The sequence below is a fragment of the Coturnix japonica genome, chromosome 9, assembly GCF_001577835.2.
Source record: "Coturnix japonica isolate 7356 chromosome 9, Coturnix japonica 2.1, whole genome shotgun sequence".
Taxonomy (NCBI): domain Eukaryota; kingdom Metazoa; phylum Chordata; class Aves; order Galliformes; family Phasianidae; genus Coturnix; species Coturnix japonica.
The window spans coordinates 5298742-5319631 of NC_029524.1; the positions used below are offsets into that span (position 1 = coordinate 5298742).

General features: G+C 42.7%; 1 protein-coding gene across 2 annotated transcripts in view; it reads right to left on the minus strand.

The window, feature by feature from the left end:
* Positions 1-15509, minus strand: part of SPSB4 (splA/ryanodine receptor domain and SOCS box containing 4) — a 76941-nt gene extending 61432 nt beyond the window's left edge. For both annotated transcript variants that reach the window (XR_001557098.2, XM_015871309.2), the window contains exon 1: positions 15396-15509. The gene's annotated coding sequence lies outside the window, so the exon portion shown is untranslated. The remainder of the gene's footprint in view (positions 1-15395) is intronic.
* Between the last annotated feature and the right edge of the window lie 5381 nt (positions 15510-20890).

Consider the following 20890-nt stretch of genomic DNA (forward strand, 5'->3'; position numbering starts at 1 on the left):
AACATATATAGACATATAAACATCCCAAAATTAAAGCAACACACAATTTCACTGTATAATTTTGCTCTGAATGCCAAATGTCAAATTTGATTTGGAAGATGCTGCCTTCACAGTGTGCTGCTCCTCCAACAATTTCAAACCACCACAGCAGTTAAGAAAGAAAATATTCCCATTTAGCATAGTAGGTTTGATCTCTCCACTATATCCATCCAGAGGCTAGAAGTGAAACATTAAACGTCATCAGACACCCTTGTGATTAAAACACATTTTGTGGAAAAAGGTAGTATTTTCACGGGAAGAGTAAAAGAATCATACCAGTATTGTCCCTAAGCAACTGGAAAGCTCTGGCTGGGAAGACTGCTAGTTGGTGTAGCCTAAAGCGTTTCTGTCTCAGTCTCGCACTCCTGCCAGGCTTTGTCAGGAACTGACAATTAGATTAAGCATACTGTACAAGAACAAGCCAACTCCTAACAGGAAAAGTGTGTCAGCGTCGCTTAGCTGTGTCTTCATGCAGACTGCCAAAATATTTAGGGAAGTTATTCACAATAAAAACACCAATTATACTCAGCAAAGAAAAGCTTGCTGGGATATTACTTCACTGTAATTAAATACAGTGCATTTTTAGCAATTCAGTATGTTGGCATCAGTAGAACAGAACTGCTGATAAAAGAAACACGCTTTCTTGCAAAGTCAGCTTTCAGCATTCATGTTTATGTTTCCCCATCAATTACCCTGAACCACATATGCAGAAAACTTGAAAAACACAGATGAGAAATAATAACATAGAAATAATGCAAAACTACAGTTAGAACATTCTGAAGCTTATGTCAGTTCTACTAATGAGGCACCAAAATAAGTGAAGTGAGGCAAGTCCTAATGAACAGTACTAAGATAATCTCACTTCAGGAAGGTGACCCCTCAGCCTGCAAGCACTGCAAACTCCTATGCAGTGGTTCCCAATCTTGCAATTGCATCTGGCTGGCTTTTTGCCTTCATGCATTCAGCTCCTGCAGCACTGCTCCTTCTGCCATAGGCTGATTCCAGCAGGCAAAGGCTCCCAGACAGTAAGGGCTGCAACAGAAGTCTCCAAACCAGTGCCTCTTCTGCCTGGGCACAGCCATTGTCCTTTCACCAGGTGCCTGAACAGAACAAATCCCCTAAGTGTTCCAGCACTCTGAATCTGGTCCTAACCTCTCTCCAGAGAAGACAGTAAGAAGAGAAACACAAGCTCTGTTGTGCTGGACAAGCCGATGAAAAGCATTTCACAAGTTAAAGAACAAGGACCTTTAGCTCCGTACAGAAAATGTAAAGGCATGAGGCCGAGTGTCTACAGCTTATGTTCACAGCATGCAAACAGCTATGAAACCATGACAACACCGCTCCGAGGGTGACAATGAATTAAGTACATTTTTGGCACCCTAAAATATTGGCCAGCTTGGTTTCAGCTATAGGTCCTGGCATCCAACATTTCTGATTTATTGCATATTTGAACAACGTTGGCTTCCTTTGTCAGACTGGGAATATACAGTAACAATGCAAGCAGCCAGAAAAGCTTGGACACCCTGAGCTATCCCATGCTACAGATAACATTTTGTGTTGCATACACACTTAGCAAAACAACATTTCACATGTGGGATGAACACTGCAGCACTAAGTCATGACTTCTTCAACTCCAAAAGGAATGCACATCATGAAAATCCCAAGGATGTGCGTCCATAAAGGGTAACTTGTTTAGTAATGTTACAAAAATGTAATTGTTCCAAAATTCAAGATAAGCTTGTTGTTAAAATAGATTGTGCATTTAGTTGTTTGGAATTAGAATAACTTGAAATATCACACCATCTGTACCACCACAGTTAGAAGCAGTTTAGTCAGATGATGAAGAATTCAAAAAGAATCTTGAATAGCTATGAATACAGTGGAATGTATATTTTTAAATGCTTCCAATTACTGTATGTTGAAATTGAGCTGCTTTGACGTTTTAGTTCGTTTTTCAGCCCCCTCTCTCTGCAGGTTTCCAGAACTTAATTCTGCAGTACTGAATGTTGGGTTTAGATGGAAACATTAATTTCCCAAGATGACAAAAAATACTTGTTTTTATTTTTTTGCATAATGACTTCTTAGAATAGACTAACATAAAATGAAAACCAATTATACTAACAAAATGCAATGAAATATTTTTTGTTACGTGGTACTATTTAAAACATTTCGCTGGAAAATTACTGAAAAGAAACATACTTTTGTTTCAGGGTGTTTAACAGGAATACCCACGTGATTCCACAATTACCATCAGCTTACTCACATTCAAGCTGCTGCACTTTCCTACCACCCCTAACCCATTCCTTCCTCCCCTTTTGTCTTGCAGCCACCTGCATTCAAATGCCCTTGAATTTGTCTCAGGAAACTGTATTTGGTAAAATCTTGCATTTTGTTTTGCCAGGTTATTTTCAAGTCTGTAAGCCCTTTGATCTGACACATCAGACAGTCCTGTAAACACTTGCAGTGTCATAGCATCTGAATTCAAGCCATGAGTTTACATCTTCTTCACCCTTCTGGCAAGGCATCGTGCATCTTTTGGCCTCCAGCCAACCATCCCCTATGGCCAATGCCTTCCAGAAGTGGATATTTTGAATGTTCAAGTGTCACACTTATATTAATAGAGCAAATTAATACAAGAATAAAGCTTAGACTAAAGGGAGAATTATGCTTTCTGTTCCATTTTGCACTATATGGTATAATTTCCTACTTTACATTTGCTTCATCAAATAAATAAGTAATAGCAATAGGTGTCAGAACACACGAGATTTAAAGCTCAAAAAGTAATTAAGCTTTAATATCTCAATTTCTCTCCAGTCATTACTACTTTTCACCAGCCTAACACCTTTTTTTTTTGTTTGTTTGTAATTTATTTTACACTTTTAACTCCACACCTTTGAATAGGATCAATACCTTCACAGTGTCAGTTTCAAAACAAAGAACTCCAGCCATGGATGAAGCTGACTACACACCATCTGCTTACATTTCTTTTGATGTAACTTCCAGTGGAATCAAATGGCCTTCAAAATGCAAAAAAAAAGTTACAAAGTCAGAGATGAGAAAAACTCCACTGGAAAGCACCACATTGGTCACGCAGCCAGCTTCACATCACAGGGGACGTGCCAAAACTGCACCCCGGCTGAGGGGAGCTCCAAAGACGGCAGAAAGAGATTATCAGACAAACAAGCACACCCCCAGCTTAACATGATTGCTCTCCAGAACCTTATCACAATTGCAGGAACAGTAATAGTGTACTCCAGCAAAAAGCAGGCACCTCAGCTCCAGGCTAAGTCACTGCAAGACTCAGTGTTACCCGCATCTGGTGAGTCTGAACCATGAAGAAGATGAGGTGTACAGGTGGTTTTCAAGGGTCACTTCTATGGTAAAGATGGGAGTAAGGAAGAACACGCTTGTTTTAATCACAAGGCTGCTGCAGACTTCAAAGATTCTGCAAGAAGTTTTCCATCTCCACAATGCCTGTCTGCGTGTTTAGCCATCGATGAATGAGCTGAGTGAGTTCTTAGCCTCTGTACCATTTATTAAAACTAATTCACTGAAGGCTTAAAAGTTACAGTGCTGCTGGAACGACCAGACTATGTTCATCTGCTTGTAGTGCTTTGAAGGCTTACACTGCTCAGTGCTCATGTGAATTAGAGCAAAAGCTGAGGAACAATACCTGTCAGATGCTCACTGCTGGTGGGCCACTGGCAAACACATCCAACACTGCAGCTGAAGCAGCGCATACCAAGCAGCTCCTGATCCGACCTGGATGGCTTTAATAATTCCAACAGAACTGCCAAATTCCAGTGACAGAAACATATTGTTTCTCTGGCCGAACACACTGGCCAGGCGTTGGAGATGGGCTCCCTGCAGTGAGCTGCTCAGCCTGGCGCAAGGCGGGCTGGGACAGGCTTCAGGGAAGCCACTGCTGTACTCAGGGTGTCATGAAGGGGGGGGAGGGCAGGGCTGGAGGGCACCCAGCCATTGTACTCTGCAAACATGTTGAGGATGAATGCACGAGAACAAGTTCCATTCTGAACAAAAGCGTATTCTTTTGTCTAATAGGAAAATAGGCTTACACAATCACACCATCTGCATCCCTCCTAACCCTTCCCCCTTAACTACTTCAGCCAGCAGTCACCCCCTGCCAAGTCTGAACAGCAGCGGCTCAGAGTAACTACATTACAACTGAAGGGGCAGCTGGGCAGCGGACAGGCACCCTGCAAGTGACCACACAGACTGTCAGGTTGGACTGCAAGCTAATGGCTGAGAAGAAGCACTGAACCCAACAAGCCTACTGCAAGCTGTAACTGTAACCCTACTGCAGGCAAGGCATCCTGCAGGCTTCAGGTCCTGAAGGGAGCAGGAAGAAATGCTTCATTAGTCCTGCAGTTTCTAGAGGGACTTCTTTTAAAGAACAGAGGTAAAGTAAACAGACTCTACACATCTTAAGGAAGCAGCATCAGAAATTCAGACCATGAACTGATTTATGACGGTTTTATATTTCCCAAGTGAGGTTACAAAGTGACACAGAGCTCCTGAGCTCTGACAAAGAGACCAAACAACTTCCTCTTATATAAACACATATTTCCTCAAAAAAGGAAAAAGAACAGAAAAAAAAAACCAAAACCAGCAACAGCAGCAAACGTCATCTGTCTTAAACACGGCTTTGCTAAAGCTCAACTGCCAGTAGCGAACAATTCCACAGACAAATGGGAACGAAGAAGTAATAAAATAGAAACAAACCACCTGAAATCCAACTAGAAATTCTTTCTTCTCATACACTTAAAAGCGTCCTCATTTTACAGGGCAGTATTTTGCCATGCTTTCTGTTAATAAAGGAAGCAGAGCATTTAGTAATGCAGAGGAGTCTCGGAAAGGCCACAGGGACTTAAAGAGTTAAAGCTGTACAGCCACTTAGGTCCCCGCACAGTAAGCATCTCTGACCCCTGAAGGCACAAGGTTGCCTGTGTGAGGACCCAGGACAGGTCCTCCCCTGGGAGCGACCAGACATACTGCTATTTCCTTTCTGGATCTTCCATTTTGCCAGAGCTAGACAAAAAAGGGCTGACTTCTCAAACAAATACTATTTTATACAGGAAAATGCATCCCCATTACCTAGACTTTCCACTGCTAGAACTAGGAAAAGCCATAGTGAAAGATGTTGTCATGCCGAGAAGTGTTTACATCTTCTTACCACTGACCTAACAAAGCACATCCTAGAAGAATTTCATGCTGCAAGTGCCAACAATTCCAGATATTTCTGACCACAGGGAAGTACTTAAAACAAAACAACCCACGAGACTTCCTGATAGAGGTACGGATAGAAAGAAATCAGCTTTGTGCCTACCTACAGGAGTCTCAACACAGACTGATCCATAAGCTCCATTGCAAAGGCTATTTCTCAAAATAACTTCCCTCTTAAGTTCCTGCCGCTAAGCAGTCTTCTGCAGAGACTTTGCTTTCAAGCAGTATTTCATTACTAATTTTATTTCATTCTTGAATGCACGGGGGGAAAAGAGAGGAAGAGAAAAAAAGAAAAAGAAAAAAAAAAAAGCAAATGATTTGGGAAAAAGCTGCACCAGGACACAATTTCTGATAGCAATAAAAAGATATCAGTACTCAATGTCTACATATACTGCCAGTGAACTACAACAATTAGCACAGTATTCTGGAAGCCTTGCCAAAGCTACACAAAAACATGCTCTCTCCTATTGAAACTTCACATGAAAATAAATAAATAAATAAATTGAAATTGATATGATTATAAAGAATCTTCAAGCCATCATCTAAATTTGCCAGGTACCAGCTCTCTAATAACTCAGGCAGGCCCTGCTTTGCCCAGGAGTGAATATGCTCAGGCTAAGTTCGGATCAGTAGCACCATGCACAGAGTGAAAGAACTGAACTCCAGCAACAGAGGGGGAAAAAAAAGCACTGTTTCAGAGTTCTTCTGGAAAAAGTATTGAAACCCTAGACTACAATAGGATGTACAGACCACCTTGGTTTCCAGCATAATAAAGAATTAAAGTGACATTTAGAAATGTCTTCACGGTTATGAGACAACCTTCAGGAAGAAAAGATATCTGTTTTCCCAATGAGTTATAAAACTGTAACACTCCTGATGTGGCCTACACTATGAAACAAACATTGGGAAAACGATTCTTTTTCAGCTCTATCAGAGCTGGGTTTGGTTTCTTTTACCATTTTCAAGAACAGCACACACACAGGAGGGAACAGAGTTCATGAAAGTGAGGGAAAAAAAGAACAGACACTTCAGTTCCAATGCATATCTTCTTCAACACAGGCTTATGGCAGAGGGCCTGCCTGTTACAATCCCTGTCTCCCCACACCCTCCCTCTCCTTTCCATCCTTTCTCCACGTGCCACATTGTCAGCTGTTTAGTACAGTGAAGCCCTTCTTCCAAGAAGTCTGGAAGTCAGAGGTTGCTTTCTCATGCAGCCTTCCCAGTGGACTTACATCTGACTCTCACGTTAGGACTCAACAATTCATAAAAAAAACCCCATCCTCAAAGTATTTGCAATGAAACAGGATTGTTTATAAAAGCTAACCAGCTTTCATTAGTCACTGAGACACAAGCTTCTACACCAAACTATTCCCAGCTGCGTAACAGAAGGAGAGACCTCCGTGTGTTACCATCAGGAATTTTCTTTCTTCCTAAGAACTACAGCTTTGCCCCCACCCCACCTCTCCATACAAGCTCTCCTGACCTCCCCTTCATAGTCATCACCACAGGGAATCTCCAGCAGATGCTGTTTCTATTTTCTCCTCTGGCACCAGCCCACTACAGTTCCTGAAAGAGCACTTATTTATTTACAGCTGACTTTGTCATTTGGAAACATTAACCTGACCCATGGGTGGGATTAATCTGACAAAATTTAGATTCTGTGATGTACATGAGCTCATCATTAGGATAAAATTAAAGTCTGTAAATGTCCAGTTTGCAATGAATATAAAAAGTGACTCTGGCTAAAATTAGAGGAGATAGTGGAATTCATCTCATACAGCACAAAACCAACACACTAACTCACTTAATGTTCTTCTCATAAGCAACATAAAGAACAGGGAAGAAACAGACGCATACATGAAGACCACCAAAACCATTCTGACATTATTGGTGCTGTTTAGCACTAGTTTAAGATGGTTACATCCAACCTCACAACACAGGCTTTTCCGGCTAGCGTAGCCCCCCGGCACTGCTGAAAAGAGACCACAGAATCACACCCATCTACCAACTTTCATTAGGCAGCATATACTTGATTCAATCTAAATGCATAGACTCACCATCATTACTAAAACATTATGTCATGGCTTTTGGGTAGCACAGTATAATCCAGAGGAAGAGATAAGGTTGCAATAGTGTCAAGGTCTTAGCTCTGAAATTCTTGTAAGCAAAAATAAGACAGAAACACAGATCTCAGTTTCCAAATCTACCACATGGCTTTAATGAAAATCAATGTGATATCTAATGATATCAAAACATCTAGTACTGCAAAAGTACTTCAGTTACTTCAGAAAATCATTTAAACTCATCTGTGGCCACATACTTGTAGAACTGAGGCATATTTGTGCTGCAGCAGCTGCTGATGAATAAGTTCCCAAGTAGCACCAGGGGCTGTGGGACATGCAGAAATTGGTTCTGGCTCAGGTTGCTTTTCTGAGCTCTACAAAACAGAAAATACTATAAGATCCTCTAACATGACCACAACCCTTACTAGAAAGGGAAAAAACTAGAAAGCAGAGAGAGGAAGAACTCTGTGCTACCATCTAATTTTCCTATCTAACATCCCTATCCCAATTCCTTACCTGATGCTATGAAAACATAGACTTTGGGTAGGAAAGAAGATGTATCTGTTAAGGACACTGGTGGTGAAGCCAGGAACCTCAGGTATCCTCCCAAGTGGTTGCTAAGATTCCCTTGTTTGGGAACCGCTGCCTTAAAGCAGTGGTCAGAAGAACACAGGAACAATCAGGCAAGGAGAAGAGGAAAAATATTTACTGAACTGTGCCACAGCTGCAGCCAACACAGACATTCAAGAGCAATGAGAAAAGACAGCCTCAAATGCTATAGCTGGGACACAGTACACAGCGTTCTTCAATGAGGAATCTCACGTCTAAAATGCTCCCAGGCAATGCTAAGGCAAGGCTTTACCACAGCACACTAGCTAAAACTAGCTCACACACCAGAGGACTGCGTTTGGAGCTTGTCTTACACTGCAAACACAGCTCTGAAGAAGAATAAAATGGGAAAACAAACAAACAAAAAAAAAAAACACAGCATGCTCTTCTGCAAGGAAGAATTAATAGCAATCTAAGCACAGGGAACTTTCAATATTAATAAAATATGGTAGTCAGTCACCATTCAACTGCACTGTACAGAAATCACTATGATTTATGACTTCTGCCTAGACCCAACTGCAGAGGAAAAAAGGCTGTGTGTGCCTCTCATATTAAGCATATACCACTTCACGTCTGTGCAGAACACAGGAACAACCAAGGCTGCCTGCTTTACACAGAAAAAAGGAATTAATTTCTAAGGCAGTGGGAAATACTACATGAGAGAACATTCAATCCCCAAATTCTGTCTATTTAAAACTAAGCTACTTAATCAAGTTAATTGAGGGAATTAAGAAAGCGCCAAATTCACCAACTATTCTCTAGCCATTCCCAATCTCGTGTTACTCTTCCTGGGCACAAGCTCCCCTGCTGGCACTGCACAATCTATCATCAGCCATTAGGCTGATTACCAGCTATTAGTTTTGCTAAGTACATGTATGAAATTTAAACCTACTTTTGTTATTTACAAGCTATTCATGTACTGCATATGAAGCAGCTGTACAGTGTTCAGTGTAAACAAGAAAAGTGTAGTTGAATGTGAGTTATGAATTAAAAATAACCAGTAGAAGTAGTAATTTCCTTTCCTTTCCCACTGAATATTTGTTTGATAGGACAAAAAGGACAGAAGTTTATCATCTGTAATAGCACAGCTGATTCTGTAGGCTGAGGAACAGGTAAGAACCCAACAGAATAACAATATGTAATAAACATAACATTCAGTTAAAATGTCATTCTAGAAAACACAGAGCTCGAATTCCTACAAAAGAACAATTTATTTTTCTCTGATATAAGGCAGAGTGATTAAACTAAAAGATATTCCGCTTTATTTAAACAGCTAGTTGTTACATATAATAAAAATATCTTCTTGCACCATTACAGACTTAAATGCAAGACCTGAATTCTGCTAAGAGCCTGTCACCCCAAACACCTTTGCTGTAATAGTGATCGCTCAACAACAATTATTTTTATACAATAGACCTTAGCTTTGATTCTAGCACACCACATTTCTTCAGAAACCAAACACAGAACAGCTGTGGAATCAAACCCCACTGTATGTAAATATTCAGATCAAAAACATGCAAGCAGAATATCCCTTGTGAAGGCCACTTAAGTGGGAACTCTGTGATGAAAGTGTTATTAAATGTCAGATATGCCCTGGTGTAAGGATATCCAGAGGAAGCATCCCACACACGTTTTTCATAACAGGTGCAAACAGATGCCTGCTCTGCACAGTTAAGATACTTGAAAGAGTAAATGTCCCAGTGTCTATACTATCAGCAAGGTTCCGGGGGAAATGAGCTACTTGCTATACTCACTACTTTGTTTCCTGCATTCCTAATTCAGGCATCTAAATTTAGATGGCAGAATTAGGCAGCACACTTCCCACTCTAACAATCAAAACAAACAAACGATCAATTCACTTATCTTTATCCATATGCAGAAGCAGGAGTAGACCTTCATGCACAGGCAGAGCAGCCTGTAGTAGATTACAGCAATCTACCAATCTCGGCAATCTCCAGCTGCCGAGCAAAAGAAAAGAGTTTCCTCCCATCTTCTGACACAGGCATCAGTAATTACATATTAGCCTGTGCTCGCTACTTTGTGACATTTCTGCCCAACCTTGGGCCTAACTCCCATGAGTTTAAAGCCATTTCACTGCAACGAAAAAACAGAGTTTTAAAATTAAGGGAGCATGTTGGCTTGGCTTCATTGAAGCTTCCTCATCGAGCATCCTCTATTAGCAGAATGTGGATGGAGTACAGAAATAAAAGCCAGATCAGTAAGTCTCACATCTATGGAGTGTCAATACACTTCAGCTTCAATTTCCCTTTGGTGTTTTCTTCCAGTAGTCAAGTTGTGACAGCCTGGCAGATACAAATTTCTTCTTCTCTTGCACTTCCATTCAGCTTTGCTGGAATGAAGTGTATACGAGTGAACGAACTGCTAGTTCTTGTTAGTCTAAGGGTAGGAAACACAAGCCAATTATCAGCACTGTACATGGCTTGCTGGAAAAAAATGCCATAAAACAAAAAGACCACCTTGCCCATAGACATGAATTCAAGGCAGCAATCTCATCCACTTTCTCTACTCCCAGCACCACTAAGAAGGAGCTGCTCCAGCAGGTGAGGTGAGGGACACTGCCACGGCAGCACTAATGTCCCACAGCAAGGAGTTCAAGCACACACAGGTATCTCACAGAAACTGTTGATTTCATCCATGCCCCTTGACTATGAAAACTGTTCACACTTCACATTTCATTTCTTAAAACTAATTAATTTTTAGACTTAGTTGATTCCTGAATTCACCACATTTTCTCCAGATGCATCCACATTTTCACATCTTTGATAGATGATTGGTGTGCTTACAATGCTGAATCTAACTTTATTCAAATCATCGATGAGCTAAGTGGAAGATTTTTAAGATTACAGGAAACAGTCATGCTAGCACTGACCAAAGTACAGAGGAAATTCTTTATCTGATATTTCAAACATTGTAAGTAACCAGCAGCCTCGGTGTGCCATTTGCTTTTGTATGGGAAAGATGACAGAAAACACACCCTTTTTATCTTGCAACATCAAAAGCAAGGATTATATAAATATTTAATGAACGATCAGTACATTGTGAATTACAAGCGTGACTACCACAATTAATATTACCCAGATGTTAACAGCCTCAGAGACTGACAATACCAAAATCTAAAGAAACAGCAACAGCAAAGTGTATGTCAACAGTCCTTTTACAACCCTTTAAGACTGAAGACTTAAGATAGAAAAGTTTCAGGCTTTCTACTGCATCCAGCTGCTGAGAAAGATCAGCAGATAACACAAAGGAAAAAGTTAAAGGTGACAGAGCTAGAACAGTCCAGATCCTGGTTATGTTTCAGGACATGGCCCTACTTCTGCAGGAAGGAAATCCTGATTCTTCTGGCAAGGCGGAATAAAGTTGGGACATCTCTCAAAGTCCCTTTGCAAGATGTTCCTTAGGAATTGTTAGAATAAGAAGCGACAGCCCAGTCAAAACAGCATGTGAGTGCATTTGAAACTTGGGTTGCCAACAAGAACATCCTTCTGGGAAGTCACGAGATAGTGAACTCAACTAGACAGTCAGCCGTATGGCTCTGCAAGAATTAGCCTGCAGTCAGCTCAAAAGATGGATTTCATTGCCACGTTTTATGCTGCACACCAAAGCTTACTTGTCACTCAGCCTCTGACAAATCCTCAAAGATAAAGTTGCTAAGTCACCCTCACTGTAGCACAACACAATCCAACTCGGCACCTGACACCCATCATGAACAGGATTAGCCTACAGCATCCAACTCAAAGATACACAACAGAGAAGGAAATATAACTGCTGTTGCTTAGCTTTAGTTTAAGTTCAGCTGACTTAATTATGAACAGATCTAGGTCAACACTGAACACCCATGTTTCTCACTAAGGAAGTGAACGCATAAAGAATGAACTGCATTGGTCTCTGAGGCAAAGAAAACATCCCTTTAAGAAAAATGGCACAAAGCCCCAAATACACACATAAATATAAGCACACTAGAACCTACTATTCCACTGTTTGGTCCAGAAGTTGGCAAAAACCAGGAAAGAATTGAACTCTTCCTAATGACCTTGATGTGCAGGCCCAGTCTGTAACAGAAAGGGGTAGCTGAAATACAGCCATTAGGTTTTAAGCAAATACTTCCAATCAGATTCTGGCAGTTCTTAGCTGAAAGTCCTGCTCAGGCCTCACTGCTCCTATCCACTGTTTGGTCTCCAGAAACATTCAACAAGCATCCATGAATGTCAGTGGGTGCCATTTTTTTTCACATGGGGGAATTCAGTTCCACACCTTTGTTTCATGCGCATTTCCATGTCAGATGCCATTTTGTTATGCTGCCATCTGTCACAGAGCAACTAAATGTAGCAGAATATTGGTGGGAAGGTTCAACCTCTGCTGCTATACCACTGACATCCGCCTCTGACATCATGAGCTAACATCATGAAACAGGAAGCACTGCTTTCAGAGCAGCGCTCATACATCAGCCAGAGCTCCTCCTATCTTAAACTGCATTTTATAAAGACAGCTTTAAGTCATTGCTGAAAGACATGTACATGCTGTGTTTCTCTCAGCAACATACACAATCCCATGAAAAATACGTGTGGGTGAGGTAGCTATCTGGTCTGGCAAGTTTCAGTCCACAGCACATGTTTATTTCCTAACAGTAAGTCCAACAACAGTAATTTACAGAATTATCAGCAAATATTTAGCTATGCATAGCAACCGTATATTGAGCTTTGACTTAAGGCTACCGGTTGAATAAACAACCTCATTTTTTTTAACCACTGGTTTCAGAACAGCAAACGGGCCTGCACTGGCTTAATAAATACTTTAAGACCCCAGGACAACATGTGTGGCCTACATTTCCATTAGCCTCAAGCTGTGTGCTGTATTAACGTAGCCCAGCAAAACGGAACTAAATGAGCTGCATCAATCTAAGCCGAGTTCCACCAGCACAGAGCCCCAGTTCACAGAGCAGCCAGCAGCACCAGGCTCGTGCTCCCCTCTGCCATCCACCTCTCTTTGGCCTTCAGCCAGGGCTTATGAAGTCCAGCAACATTTACGTCAAACCTCTACGTTTCCCTTTGGTGTATATTATATTAAGAAGAGTGCATTTATAGCCACTAGGTGAAGGAGGAAATGGAAGTGAATAGCAACACTGCTCTGTGTTGCCATTATTGAAGATGGGCACCCACAAGTGCTCTAGAAGCCTCACATTTGCCCTGAAGTGATGCTGCCAGAGCACAAAAGCACATGAGTAAAGGATGTCAGTGAACAGCAACAAGCAGCCAAATGAGCTAAAGAGAAAATGCAGACTAAATGCAACCCTAGGTACAGAACCCTGCTCTGGTAAAGGCATCTCCTCAGATTGAAAACCTCTTTTTCACTCTAATCTTGATGAAGAGGAACTAAGGAGGCAGGACAGCTGGGTGCCTAAACACTGTTGCTGATCACTTTAATCAAATACTTTTAACTGTAAAAGCATCAGAAAACCATGCCCTGCTTTCTTCTTCCATTGTTGTTACTGTACCTTACGTGTGTAGGCACAGGAAAAGTCTCCATAAGTCTCAATTAAAAAAGAAACAACAACAAAAAAATCCAACCAAAGTAACCCTCAAACAGCCTTCTGGAATGTGGCACTGAGTTCCACTGTGCCAAGTAGTCTCCTTCCCCACAGAAAGAGGGCAGTGACCCACCCACAGAAGAGGGGCAAATGGTCACTGCAAAAGAAAATAAGACAAAAAAAGCTTGCTTGATTTTTCTTGGCACATGGAAAATCCATGTCAGAAGTTCATAGAGCAACAGTGAGGCCTGATAAGTTAATGAGCTGCTGCATGTGGAGTCATGGGAGAGGCAGCCCATGGCTCAGAAATTCCTGTGTGGCACAGGACACAAATCATGAGGATGACTAATTTAGTCAGATCAAAAATCACCAGCTCTGATTCCTTCAGGAAGCAAGATATTCAGACAGTGCTTCACTGGAGGGTTGGGGTTTCGTTGTTTGTTTTTGCATTTCTGCACATAAAACAATAAAAAACCCAATGCAAGCAAACAAAACCCTCAACTCTCAAGGGCTACTTGCAGAAAGCAAGAACAGCCTGATTACATCAAAGCCCCAGTCTTGCTGGACAGGAAGCCTGGGTCTTCTAAATGGGCACGGGTGACATTAACAAAGACAACCACAGACTCATAAACTGCACTGATGCCGGGCCTGCAGGACGGAGCCCAGCAATGTCCATATACCTATAGGGGGTCTTTGGCAAGGCTGTGGAGCTCTGCCACTCATCACCGTGATGTGGGAGCTGTCAGCCTACACCCAGCCTGGCACAGCCAGCAGCAGGACTCTGAAGCATGTCAGCCACTAAGAGAACTGCACTAGTACCAATGCCAGTTACAAAACTTTGAGTTGTTAAGAGAATGTGTGGTATATGGCATTATTCTGTCAGCAGCACCAAATAATGTCACAGCAATATGATATTCATGTCTCTGACAGGCTGCTTTAGTTACAGAAACAACATTAAAAATGCAGCATCCTTTGAAATAGTTGAAGAAGCGGGGCAAGCTCCAGCCCCAAGCACAGCAAACGGCTCCACGAGGCTGGTTCCTCTCTGGAGGATAAAGTCTTTCACAGCCAACAGACACCTTATCAGGGATCGTTTCTGTCACCCACGGCAAACACGCTGTGAAAATATCAGTCGCAACTTACACTTTGCAGCCAGCATCAAAACAGTGACCAGCCATCCCCACACAAAGGACACTTTCCCCGCACAGCACTCCAAGCACAAGTACTAAACACAAAGGAACAGAAGCGACTCGCTGCCAGCACGGACACTGCCACATCAACTTCCTCTGCCGCGCTGACACACAGGCGATCCTAGAGAATGAATGGGGCAGAGCTCAGCGTGCGGTTCTCCAGCCCTCGGCCGCAGGAATCGCTGCACGCCAGCACCGCCAGCAGCAGGAGTTCTTAAAAGTAACAAGAGGATGGATTCGGGCAATACCTTTCTTTGTGGCAAGTCAAGCCTCGCACACGAATCGAGTTGCCTCTTCCTCTCACAGAGAGATGGCTCAATATTTTCAGCCAATCTGAACGGCGAAGCCAAGGTTTTAGTACCTGAAAAAGCACCAACTAAAAACTGCCAAATAGTAGCTTGCAGCAGGGGTTACACAGAAGGGTTTGCTTTCACCAGCATAAAGTCAAATCAACACAAGTTTATAAGAAACCTAAATCTTCAGCTAAGGTAACATCTAGGAACAATCCTCTTTTACAAGCCAAATAAGTAATTTCTTCTTCAAAACGTTACGTTAGAAAATAGGAAACATTCCAGAAATGTATTTCTTCTAACAGCAGCATGGAGAACAGCCGTGTAAAAATACACCTCATCTCTACAGCCTTCCCATGCAACAAAACACAGAACTACCAAAAGCAGATGAACCGATCCGTCCCAAACTTACCATAAAAGAACCATCAAAGCAACTCCGTTATGCGACCAGAAGGGCAATCCAGAGGAGAGGACGCCAACTGTAAGTAAACAAACTCGAAGACCGAGAAGAAACTCGCCACGACTCGCAGGACAATTTCCCCACGCGGTTCTTCCCCCGGGGGCAGGAGACGCCGCCGCTCCGGGAGCTGCCCCGGGAGGCGCACAGACGAGCCGGGCGGTGTCGCACGGCGCTGCCCGGAGCCACGGCCCAGCGGCGAGTCGGGCAGGGCGCCCGGGGGTGGGCAGCGGGACCGGGGCGGCGCGCCCCGCTCAGCTGCGCCGCGCTCGGCTGGGCCGGGCCGGGCCGCCGGGAGCCCCGCCCGGTGCCCGGTGCAGGCGGGAGGCGGCCTGGCGCGGCTACCGGGCTTTGTGCGCGCTGCCTCCCCCAGCGCCGCCCGCCGCCGCATGCGAGAGCCGACGCAGCTGGGGAGAGCGGCGGCGGGGACCGCCGTGCCCCCTCGCGAAAGCCGATCCCGCTGATCTCATCGCGGCGGGTCACGAATCCAATGGCCGGGGAATTAACACCAGATGGCGACGCCCCTTCCCCCCGGGCCGGCCCTCCCGTCTGCGGGCGGGCGCCCGAGGCGGACCCGAGCCGAGGGGGAGCTCGGCCCCGGGCACCCGGGGTTCGGCTGCACGGAGGGCGCGGAGCGCCGCTGCCCGCCCGGAGCCGGAACCGCCCCGAGCCCACTTCGGGGCAGCGCAGCCCGGCGTGCGGGAGCGCTGAGCTGCTGGCTGGGAAAGGACGGACGCGCTGTGCTGCACGGACAGCGGTCCGCGGAAACTTAAGCAAGCGTGAGTGCTCGTGGGGTTTGCTGGGGGGTTTCTGTAGTATTCCATCTCTCTAGGCTGTGTACAGGCAGCTGATTTACACTTTGGGGTGCCAAAAATAAACGCGTGCTTCCAGGTAAGCGCTGAGTCACGGCCAGAGCGAGTTCCGTCAAATCCCTGAAAGCTACACAAGAGTCAAAACGTGAGCACTTCCATCGCTGCTCACCAGTGTCTCTAAACGCTAACTTGAAACATCAGTGTTTTTTTAATCCTAATAACCCTGGCTCTAAGTTGCCCATCTCCAGGACCACCAGCAAACACCGTGCGGATGGTGCGCTTTCCCTCACACACCCTGCTCGGCTCACAGATCCACTCATCTCATTTCAGAAGCAGCTTCTCCTTGCACCGCCTACGCACGTCCCTCCCCAAAACTTACTATAAGGAGGGAACCAATGAAGATTAAGGACACAGTAGTAGTCCTTACATTGCATTCCTTATGGGAGACACGAAATAGATGTCTCCTATGGGAAGAGACAGTAAAAGCTTACAGAGGTGAACAACTTAGAGTACTTCCCACTGGTATTTTTCCCCAAATTCTACTTCCTCCAGTGCTATCTATGCTCTATACTTCTGGGGTGAAGAGTGCAAGAAATTTTTACACTGATTTCCATGATGATATTTCTTTTCATGTTACTTTTTTTTACTGAAGTTTTTAGACTTTAGCAAGTCCAACGAACCGGACAAGAAAAATGGCTGTGCTTACACCGTAAACAATAGAGAGGAGATTCTCAGACCTTAAAGCTGCAAATTATTTGAATCCTCAGCCAAAATAGCTCAGGATGAGCTGAGGTACAAAAGACCATTTGTTTCACACGTTCCATGCGGGCAGCACGAGTGTAAGATGATGGCAGTGTGCTTCTGGGGGGATCTGGAGGTGCCTGCAGGGCTCCCACACTCAGAACATCCACCAAACCTATGTGGAAAGCAGGACTAATATTGAATTCCCCCTCCTGGCCCTGCATACACACATACATCCCTGCCACCAATGTATCCCATGTGTTAAACAGATGAATGGGAGGTCTCCATATGTTCCGAAGTTCTTCAAGCCTAGAAAAGGTTTTCTCCTGCTCCACATTCACTCAGGTGGCTGCTAGTTGATATACACCCAGTGGGAAATCTTGGAACAAGCAGTCTTCCATATTCTTTCCTAGTGGACAAGTTACTGAATTTAAATCCTGTGATTCTCTTGGGTTTGAGTACCAGTGGGATCTACCCCTTGGCTTTCATTTGGGAGAAAAGCTTTAGGATGGGCAATGTTTAAACAGTTAAGGAGGAAAACCTGTGCATTGCTTTCTGTTCTTCAGTTTCTAACGGAATTCTTTTCCTTAAGCAGCTTCCCAGTGCAGCAGTGTCTCCTAGCACCTCCTCTGTAGGTAGGCAGTATAACTTTCAGCATGAGATGTGGTTGTTCCTGTCTGTGCCAAGCTCGGTACAAAAAGCAAACTTGGAAAGTCCTTCTGCACAGTTTGTAATACCAATTTGACAAAGAAAAAATGAAAGAAGTCACATTAGAAGTCAACTTTTGTGTCTTTCCAGCTAGCTTTAGACACCCAGGTCTGAAAACTGAATGGTGCAGAGATCAATCAGGCAGAACAGAGTTTTGGGAACACACTTCATGTGCAAATGCAGGCTGTAGAAAGTGTCATTTTGATTAATGAGGGCTAGAACACACTATTGTATATAGATCAGAATATATATGTGCCTCATATGTAAACAAGAATATATATGTACCTCTCCACACTGATTATTAAGGGAACAGGAAACAGACAACTTATAATACAAGTAGGATTTTAAAAGACTTGGAACACAACACAGATACGGTGTGTTCTTCTGAGCTGATCTATTACTGATACAGTAACTGGGGAGGAGAGAAAGAGGCACAGGTCTGTAAGACAGCACTATGAACCTTTCAAAACTCTGTGATGCATAAAGTCAGCAAAATCAACCACGTGGTGCAGTTCCTGGACCTGCACACTGTGAAGGAAAGAATTCAGACTTGTCATAAGTACCATGCATTATTCACATTATCAACATCTTCCACTTCTTTGATAATTCTCTCAAAATAAAAATCACTCAGAAAGAAAAAGAACAATGTACCTGACTGATTAAAGAATAATATACATGATTTCTCACTATGACCAGGAAACAGTACTGTGAGGTGCAAGTGAAAACCTTTTGCCTTTCCTCTCTGCTTGGAACTGCCGGGCAGACTAGTCAGAGAAGCCACTCACTGCTGCCTAGAAATGGGTAAGAGAATGGAAGTTGATTTAGATTGGAGAAGGCCACATTTTGTTTCTGCTTAGGAAATCATTATAATTAATCATTATTATTATATTATAAAATAATCGTTAGTTGGAAATAATGACAAGTTGGTCTCTTCACAGATTTTAGAAATCCACATGAAAAGCACTGCCAGGTGACATAGCTTCTCTACCGTATCTGTCCTTGTAGCAAACTTCGCCACTGCTCTACCAAAGTTATTAACTAGGAAGCTAGGACACATATCTCAGTGAGCTGAGAAATGGCTACAAGACGGAGATCTGCTCTCCCAGGTCACTGGGCAGAAGTTAGAATTTACTTCTTTGAGCAAAACCTTGTAGAACCACAACACTGAAAGCCCACACAGATTAGGAAATCACTGCTCAGATAAATGTACTATTAGTTCAAAGATTCTGAACAGGGCATAAAGGTTTTGAATGCCTCATTTGAGAAATAAGGATGACATTCAGAAACACTTAACATTGCAGAAGTAGCTTATTTTAAAATGTCAAAAGTCAGTCCATCTAAAAGCAGAGTCACCAGTACTCCCAAATATACTTCCAGAGCTTACTATATACTTCACATCCTACAACATAGGCAAGTTTATTTCCCAGCTATTTTCCCACTACTTTCAGACTATGCAAGCACAATACTTAACAAGTTAAGAAGAAAGCTATCCTTATTCTTTTTGTTCATATATTATTTTCAGAGCCCAGAGTCATGAGGAATAAAGTAACTGATTTCTCTGTGGAGTTGGTGTTTAAGTGTTTCCTTCATGCGAAATTTAGTTGGACAGAGGTAGCCATAAGTTCCCAACAACAGAGAAGCCAAAGGTTTTTAGAGAAGTTTTTCTCTTAAACACAGTAATGATTGCTTGTCTTGTGCCAGCAGTAAACAAGGCAGAGACATCTCAGAAGACATACCACAATCAACCGATAAGCAATGGTAGCAGTTATTAGAACACTGAGAACAATGAAAAATTCATTCTACTTACTTATTCAGGATTCTGCAAGACCAAAAGGGCAAATTCTAGTGGTTACATTCTGATGCAGAAGCCTCTGACTGAAAATGACCTCTGAGGAGGCAGTTCCTGTTTGGGAAGTCAGCGTACTTCCACTGCCTGCTGCAACCCAGGACAAGTAGGTTCACTAGGTGTTCACTAAGACTTGCTTTGAAAATACATTAAACCTCTTGAAGTCATTACAGTGTCACAAGCTTCATCAGAAACTGAATGGCCCCTAGTTCATATTGCAGAACTCTGGTGTTGTACTCTTGGCTTTGAAATGCACTAATGCAGACAATCTACAACTTCTTGTACAACTTCTAATTTATCAAGTGGTATTACTGTATAGCACTTAGCAGACTATATTACAGCGATCACGTGCCACTACTAAAAGGCCAATTTCAAAAGGGAAATCAAACACAAAAATCTCAGTTAAAAAACCAATGGATATAGAGTTTGGGACCACAACTGTCACGGATCATCAAAAACCAAATTATTATACAAGATTGCTGATGTTGCAGTAGATAATGTTTTTTGTTTTGTTGTAGTTTTCAAAAGGACAGTCAGACCAAGGTGCAAGAACTCAGCTCTCTTGAAGCTTCCTGAAGCACCAGGATCATCTCAGCTTGATTTAGACTGGATCATGACTTATCCAGACTCCTTGGATTAGAAGGCCACTGTGCATCCATTCTGCTACATCAGCTACTACATAGGTGAAGGAAACTCATTTAACTGTTACTGACACTTTTGCTAATATCAATTCGCTGAACTGGTCAAGTGAGAAAGTAAGTCATTATGGTCTCCCATGGGAAAAGCACTGACCTTACAGTTAGCAAGAAGTGACTGTAGTGATCTTTCTCTCCCATCTTTTTCTTTTGAAGTAAATAAGACATCTCAAAATAATTACTTGTGGAAAGCCACAAGATGCAGACATCAGATTGCAGGCAACTACAGAATGTAAATCCATAACACATTAGTTGTTATATCAAATACTGTCACAAGGAGCTGATGTGGTTAGATGTATCACCCAGATTTCCACATGATGCATTTCTGAAAATCTAAAGTAATACATGTATCTAAGTCAGAAATATTTGTTTCTAGCTGAAGCAGATTGTTTTTTGTTTCAAAACTACTCTCCAAATCTACTTAGTTTCCACAATGTTTTAGAAGATAGGTATCAAACAAATAAAGAGGTAGGTCCAAAACAGATTATTCTCTCAAAAAGACAGAACTTACCCTGCATTCTGCCTTGATTCTTGAAGACAAATCCTGCATTTTAATATATTTTTGGGAAACTATGATAACCAAAGTCAGATTTATTCACATCCTCCCTGTAAATATACACTATTGCTGTTAACCAAAACATTCCAGAC